We start from the raw sequence: 5603 nt of genomic DNA, 5'->3' as shown, positions 1-5603 counted from the left end.
ACTGAGTCTTGCTTTGTGGCCCAGGCTGGAGTGCAGTGGCACAATCTTGACTCACTGCAACCTCTGCCTCCCAGGTTCAAGCGATTCTCCTGCCTCAGCCTCCTGAGTAGCTGGAACTACAAGCATGCGCTGCCATGACTGGCTAAGGTTTGTACTTTTAGTAGAGATGTGGTTTCACCATTTTGGTCAGGCTGGTCTTGAACTCCTGACCTCATGATCCACCGGCCTTGGCCTCCCAAAGTGCTGGGATTACAGGCATAAGCCACCTCGCCCAGCCAGGTGTGGTATTCTAAGGAGGAGTTGTGTTGAATTCTAAAGCATGTCAGCATAAGGAAGAATAAAATGAGCTCCCCTAAAATGTTCCCTTTTCCCTTCCTCCACCTTTGACCCCCAAACCTCAGTTCTGGAAATCTAAGTTAAGTTTTACCCATACAGATGTTTGATAAGTACTGTATATGACATTGATAAATAGAAATTAACAAAATGTCCTAAACTCAAGGAATGGCTAAATAAAATGTGCATTCTATGGCATATTATGCCATTAAGTTGATGCTTTAAAAAATTTAAAATAACAAGGGAAATGCATAAGATATAATGGTAAGTGAAAAAAGACTATATTTGTATATCTACTATGATCACAACTTTAGAAACAAGAAATATATATATATATATATATATACACAAACACACATATACATACATATGATGTGTCAGTCTGCTAGTTTAAAAATGGGTATTTGTTTCTCTTCTCTACTTTTTTTTGTATTTTTAAATGCAATAAACACACATTGCTTTTGTGAAGGAAAAACCTAATTAATGAATTTTAAAGACAGCTTGGGCCTTGTAAACCCTAGGCTATGTGACTGACAAATCTTCTTAATAAAGTTTAAAACCCAGACTCTGAGCTCTAGGACAACAGGGAATATTCTTTTTTTATTTTATTTTACTTTTTTTTGAGACAAAGTCTTGCTCTAGGCGGGAGCGCATTGGCGCAATTATAGGTTACTGCAGCCTCCAACTCCTGGGCTCAAGCGATCCCCCTGCCTCTGGCTCCAGAGTAGCTGCGATTACTAGCACATGCCATCATGTCCAGCTAATTCTTTTCTTATTTTTATTTTGACAGAATCTTACTCTGTCACCCAGGCTGGAGTACAATGGTGTGATCTTGGCTCACTGCAACCTCCACCTCCCAGGTTCAAGCAGTTCTCCTGCCTCAACCTCCCAAGTAGCTGAGATTATAGGCACCCACCATCACACCCAGCTAATTTTTTGTATATTTAGTACAGACGGGGTTTCACCATGTTGTCCAGGCTGGTCGTGAACCCCTAGGCTCAAGCAATCCTCCCACCTCGTCCTCCCAAAGTGCTGGGACTACAGGCAATAGCTGCTGCGCCTGGCCCTGATAATCTTTATTTCACCACTGTGTCACCAGGGTTTAGCGCAGTGCCTGAATGCACTGGATACTGAGCAAATATTTGCCAAATGAATGAGTAATGAGTGAATCCTTAAGCTGGGGGTGGTTGTGAGGAGAGAGACAAGGCTAGTGGCCATGAAGCCATGGGAGTCCAGGCTCTTCACTAGTAGTTTAAGTGGAATCAACCCCTCATTGTTTCCAAACTAAGAATCCTCATCTGAGAAAAGTTCGTTTGGAGCCCCATTATCACCTCCTCAGGGCCACCATGGAGTGTATGCTCATCAGCGACTTGGGAGACCACTTTTGCTCACCCCTGCACCCACCACTTTGCTGATGTCCAAGGGGCTGGGGGCCCTGGTCTGAGGAGCTCAATCCTTCATCCATACCTGAGATCAGTAGCTTGTCCTATTCCAGTTCTCTACTAAAAATTGTGTTTCTACAGCTCTTTGAATAGAAAAAAATCATGTTCCCTGTCTTAGGATGGTGCATTTCTGCAGCTGGACTGAAGTGTTAGTAAAACCAGAGTTTTCTATTCAGTGAGAGGAGAGGGCTCAAGACTTCCAGTGCAAGAGAATACATGTGTACATGTATGTGTCTGGAAATAAAATTCTGAGATCAATAAATCTACCAAGAATGAGGGTCTCACATCCACAGGAACCTGTCTGCGCTGCATCTTCTGATCACTGAACACTCCTAAACCTCCACCGTTCTAGATCTCACCTCTTTCCTCCCTTGCCCTGTTGTCCCCTGCTGGTGGTGGCTACCCTCATCCAGGTGGCACATCATATCTCTTATGGCTCCCAGCACCACCAATTTACCTTGGAGATTCTTGACCTCCAGGGGCTACCATGCCACTTCTCATATGCCCCTGGAAACCTCCTTTCACAGCAAGCAAGTCTTTCTCCCTGTTACATCGTTACCTTCTCCACCAGAGCCAGAGATGTCTCATAGTGAACACTGTTTGGAAGAGCTCTGGGCTGCCTAGGAATAGCTTCAAAATTCAATAATTACTTACTAAAGCCTTACTATGTGTCAGACATGTTTCTCGGTGCTGAGGCTGCAATAGTGGACAAGGCAGAACTGAATCCTGCCCCGTGGAACTCACTTTCTGCTAGAAGACACAGACATCAACAGAATCAGTGCACAATGAAGCTCTGTTGTGAGAAAAGCCATGAAGAAGTACAGGGTGCCCCAAGAGCAGCATGGGGTCTACCTGAGTGAGGGAAGGCTTCACTGAGAGAGTCAGAGGGTGAGTGTGGGCTGGGCAGGTGGAGTGAGGAGGGCATGGTGGGCAGTGCTCTAGGTCAGCACTTTAATGGGCATTCCAATCACCTTGGGCACCTCGCTGTGGAGTGGGGCCCAAGGTTCTGTGTTTCTAACAAGCTCCCAAGTGGCTCCAGAGTTGCTGGTCTGGGAACTCACCTTAAGTAGCAAGTTTCTACACCAGTGACTCTCAGACTTAACTGTGTGTTGACATCATCTGGAAGCTTTAAAAAATGCTGATGCCTAAGTGCTACCTCCAGAGATTCTGATTTGCTTGGTCTTAGATGTGGCCTAGGACTTGGGATTTGAAAAAACAAGCAAAAAACAAAACAAACAAACAAACAAAACCCTCCCCAGGTTATTCTAATGTGCAGCCTGGATTGAGGACCCTTCATCTAGGCAAGGCTAACAGCACGTGTAAAACCCCAGGACATTCAGACAACAGCCTCTCTGTGTAGAGGGTCAAGCACTTGAAGAAGTGTCAGGAATCCAGGCAGTTGAGATAGGGAGGGACTAGTTCACACAAGGTCTTCTAGTTTCTACTAAAGGTTTACCTTTTATGATAAGAGCAACAGGAAACTACTAAGGGTTTTAGGCATGGGATTGAGTCTGTTTTTGAAAAGATCACTGTGGCTGCAGAGGGGGATGGAATAGAGGGGGAAGGTGGATAGTAGGAAAACCAGCTAGAGTAACAGACTAAGCTGGTGAGAAATGACAGTTGGTTGTTGCAGTTTGGATTCCAGGAGCAAACATGGACATGGAGTTTGGGGGACAGAATATTTATTCATTCTTGTGGAAGAGGGGAGAGAAAGCGGGAGTGGCAGAGAGAGAGAAAGAGAGAGAAACCAAAGTGCAATGCAGGTAGGTCAAAGCCTTGGCTGACTCTGGGGGGGGGGGGTGCATCCAGCCTGCCAGGTGTCCCTTGTTAGCACAAAATGGCTGACGTTCATGCCCCTGCCTTGGCTGGTCATTGGGTGTGGCCTCCCTGGGAACGTGGCTCTCTGCAGCTGAGACAATGTGCTGACATCTGGGCACCTGTTTCTATGACAGTAAGAGGAAGAAGCAGGAGCTGACTAGATGGATTAGCTACGGGAGTTCAGACATTCCTTCACTTGCTCAACAAATATTGACTGAGACCTATTATGTGCCAGGCACTGTTCAAGGCATTGGGATTCAACAGTAAACAAAACAGGTAAAAATCCCCGTCCTTATGGGGCTTGCCTTACAGTGAGGGAGACAGAATAATTCATGTAAGTGAAATACATAGAATTTGATAAATGCCCAGAAGAAAAATAAAGCTTGGAAGGAGGATGAAAGGATTCAGGTGCTTGTGAGTGTGGGGTGTTGCAATTTCAGATAGGGTGGGCAGGGAAGGCTATATTTAAAAGGTGACTTTTGAGTAAAGATATAACGGAAGTGAGGGAGCTCGTCTTGTGGATATCTAAGGAAAACACATTCCCGATGAAGAAACAAGTACAATGACTCTGAGGCTGGAGCACTCCGTATTTGCTTGAGGGTTAGCAAGGAGGCCAGTGTGGCTGGAAAAGAATAAGGAAGAGGAAGAGCTATTGCAGGTGAAGCCAGAGAGGGACCACGGGCCCCAGACTGTGTAGGGCCTCGTAGATTATGGGTAGGACTTGTTACGGTAAGGAGTTGCCAGGAATGAACCCGTGGTGTCTGGCTGGCACACAGAGATGACGATGGTGCCACTCACTGAGACAGGGAACCCAGGGAATCCTGGAGAAGAGCCAGGAGAAGGTCATGAATTCATGTGTAGATATGTGGAGATCAAGGAGCTGAAAGACATCGGAGTGGAGGGTCCACTAGGCAGCTGCTCATCTGCCTGGAGCTCAGAGGCACATTGTCAGCATAGGCTTGGTGATGGGGCCACCAAAGCTAAAGAGACCACCCAGGGAGAGCACAAAGTGAGGAGAGGAGAGGGTGAGAACTCAGTCTTGGGAAGCCCTACATTTTTATGTCAGGACAATGGGAATGAGAAGGAGTGACCAGGAAGTTGAGATGAAAATGAGAGTGCAGGTGCTGGAAGCCATGAGAACAGTTTCAAGGACATGAGAGTCACATCTGTGGAATCCTGCTGACAGGGCCAGGAAAACAAGGACAAGAAGTCCTTTGGATGTGTTGACAGAGAAGCCATTGGTAGTCTCAATGGGTGTTTTGGGGAAATAATAGGGAAGAAATAAAGATTATCTTTTATTATTGAGCTTAGGAGTTCTTTATATATCGTAGGTACAAATCACTCTGGATATTTTTAAAGAAAACTGTTATTGTTAGTTTATGTGCAGAGGTGTGGAACTAAATGAGTTTTCACAAAGTGAACACATCTGTGTAATCAGGACCCAGATCAAGATATAGAATGCTACCAGCACCCTCTAAGCCTCCTTTGTGTGTCCTCCCAGTTACTATTCCCCACCCCAAGGGAACCACTATCCTGTCTTCAAATGAGCATAGACTAGATTCAAAAGATAACACAGGAAATTGTCCTCATGACCTTGAAGTAGGAAAATATTTCTTAAAAAAGACACAACATTAACCATAAAGAAGATTTATACAATGAACTTCATTAAAATTAAGAGCTTCTGTTCATTATGAGAATGAAAAGAAAAGCTTGGGATGGGGAGAAGATATTTGTGATCTCTCTCTCTCACACACACACACACACACACACACAATCTCTCTCACACATACACACAATCTCTCACACACACACACACACACAATCTCTCACACACAAAATTTGTCTCTCTCTCACACACAAAATTTGTCTCTCTCTCACACACACACACACTCTCTCTCTCACACACACACACACAATCTCTCTCACACACACACACAATCTCTCTCACACACACACAATCTCTCTCTCTCACACACACACACAATCTCTCTCTCACACACACACACAATC

General features: G+C 45.1%; 1 pseudogene; it reads right to left on the bottom strand.

Moving 5' to 3' along the window:
• The window catches only part of LOC108299566, a 4666-nt pseudogene extending 2579 nt beyond the window's left edge, over positions 1-2087 (bottom strand).
• Between the last annotated feature and the right edge of the window lie 3516 nt (positions 2088-5603).

Source organism: Cebus imitator, unplaced genomic scaffold, assembly GCF_001604975.1.
Source record: "Cebus imitator isolate Cc_AM_T3 unplaced genomic scaffold, Cebus_imitator-1.0 Scaffold23, whole genome shotgun sequence".
NCBI lineage: Eukaryota > Metazoa > Chordata > Mammalia > Primates > Cebidae > Cebus > Cebus imitator.
This window is presented reverse-complemented; position numbering and strand designations above follow the sequence as displayed.